This window comes from Mandrillus leucophaeus, unplaced genomic scaffold, assembly GCF_000951045.1.
Source record: "Mandrillus leucophaeus isolate KB7577 unplaced genomic scaffold, Mleu.le_1.0 Scaffold66, whole genome shotgun sequence".
Lineage (NCBI taxonomy): Eukaryota > Metazoa > Chordata > Mammalia > Primates > Cercopithecidae > Mandrillus > Mandrillus leucophaeus.
In genome coordinates, this window is record NW_012107141.1 from 3,005,602 (window position 1) to 3,008,031 (window position 2,430).

The following is a 2,430-nucleotide window of genomic DNA, read 5'->3' on the forward strand; positions in this document are numbered from 1 at the left end:
GGTTCAGCGCTCCAGCAGCCCCTTGGGATCTTGAGCTCAGCAAGAGGACCTTTAAATGCCTAGAAACTGCCTACATGCGTCACCACTGTCTTCCATTAACGCATAACTGCTATTGCAGGCAAGTAGCTATGTTCTCTGGGGCCAGATTTACAGCAGAGCAGGAAACAGCCAGGCAACGGGCGTGATAGAGATGGAAAAAGAGAAGGGGCTTGTGTGGCTGGGGAGAGATGACGCTTCCAAAGAAGAAGGCTGGGTCCTTGGATGAAGTTGCGATGTGTCTTCAGACCCAGACCTCATTTGATACCGTCTGCCTTGCTGCCCCCACAAAGCACATTGGGAAAATGCCAGCATTTGAACCTCCAAGCTACATCTCCCAGGAGGATGTGAAAATGTAACCCCTGAATGGGCAGTACTAGGATGAAAGATTTTCTTATGAGTCTCTGTAATGTTCTCCTTATCTGTGTAATATCACTGAAATCTGCAACAAGTCATCAAAGACATCCTGTCTGGAAGGTGCGACGGCAGCTTTTTCATTTCAAGGCTCTGGCTGCCTCTCCCGGGAGCTGACCCTCATGCACATTACTAGGTGTATTACTAGGTGTATTGTTCATCACTGCAGCCCTTCAAAGAGATCTCCAAGAGTACACACACAGTCTGCAATCTGCCGAGTGACCCCTTCACTCATGTGCACTCCACAGACACCTTAGAGGTCAGGGAAGATCACTGTACCTCAAATGTGCCATATTTTCTCCTGCCACCTTGCCTGGGCACCAGCTGTTCCCTCTGCTGGGATGTTCTTTGTCTAGCCACCGTGGCAAATTTCTCCTGGTCCTGCAAGGATCAGTTCAAGCACCACTTATTTTGCAAAACCTTCCCCAAAGGGGCAGCCTGAATCTCTAAGAAGTGAGGCCAGAGCTCTTAGAGTTATCTTCTCTCATGTCTGTGTCCCAAGATCAACCATCCATCCACAGAGCAGCTGATGTAGCCAAACAGGGGTTCTCAAAGTGAGGCCCCCGGACCAGCAACATTACCTTCATCATTACCTGGGACCTTGTTGGAAATGTTGGTTTTCGGCCCCTCACCCCAGACTTACTGAATCAGGAACTCTGGGGGTGGGGGCCGGCAACCTGTCCTTTAACAAGCCCTCTAGGTGACTCTGATACATGCTCAAATTTGAGAACACCCTTGGAAGGGCGATAAGGTGAATTTGTGTGTGACTCACCCAGGACAAATATTAGGTTGGTGCAAAAGTAGTTGCGCTTATTGCATTAAAAGTACTTTTAATGCCATTACTTTAAATGGCAAAAAGTAATGCCATTACTTTTAGTGGCAACAACCGCAATTACTTTTGCACCAACCTAGTAACACAAAAAGCAACTACAACAAACACTACCTACAGGACCGTGAGCTAGATGCGTGCCAGGCACTTTACCTGCACTAACTCTTCACAGCAATGCATGAAGAAGATACCTATTATATAGATGAGAAAACTGAGGCTCAGACAGTCACTCATTTCCCTAGGACACAACTAAGAAGTGTGATGGCTCCAGCTGCAAACCAATCCCAGTCTAACTACAAAGCCCGTGTGTTACCATAGAAAAAACTATTCGTGCGATTTGGAGATTCAAAGGAGGGAGAGACCACATCCAAGTCAGATTTTTCCTGAATTTTGTATTTTCAAAGTATAGTTTTGAAAGATCAAATAATGCTTTAAAAAAAAAAAGCAAGCTCTTGTTCCTTCCTACCCTTCTCTCATCTCTGCTCTCAGAAGCGACTACTTTCAACTCTTTTAGCTACTTTTTTAGGTATTTACTTCCATACTTTAAAATATCTGTCTTGTATTTTTTCTTGTTTCATCTGTTTTAGACTCCACCTCTTGATTTACACTGGATAAGGACTTTTGATCATGAACACCCCCTGTTCCAGGATCACCATGTAATCTTGGGATACATCGTTCACCTTGTAAACACCATAGATTCATACATGATCAAGATAATTTTCCTTTCAATGACAGCAAAACTTCTTGAGGGCCTGTGTCTCTAGTTGCCCACAGGTACCATAAGGGCTAAGGGTAGCTTTTCCCTGCTGCCATCCCCTCCCAACAGAATTAAATCTCCATTTTTTATTAAATTCATAGTCAGTGTTTTATAATTGTGACCAAATAAAGATTACTCACAGCAGAACCAAGTCATTTGCTACGGATGTTCACTTTCTCGGACTTTTTGTTTTTCCTAGAGCTGATAATTGTTGTGGTCCATTTTCCTGGATCCTGTGATGTCCTTTTTCTTAGTTGCCTCTTTATAGAATGTCCTAGAATCATCATGAGTTCCATCGTTCCATAGAGAGTTCTCCTTGAAGATTCTCCAGTGCCTTCATTCTTCCTGACTGCATGAAATACCTCAGCATCATCCCACAAATCCATATGACCAC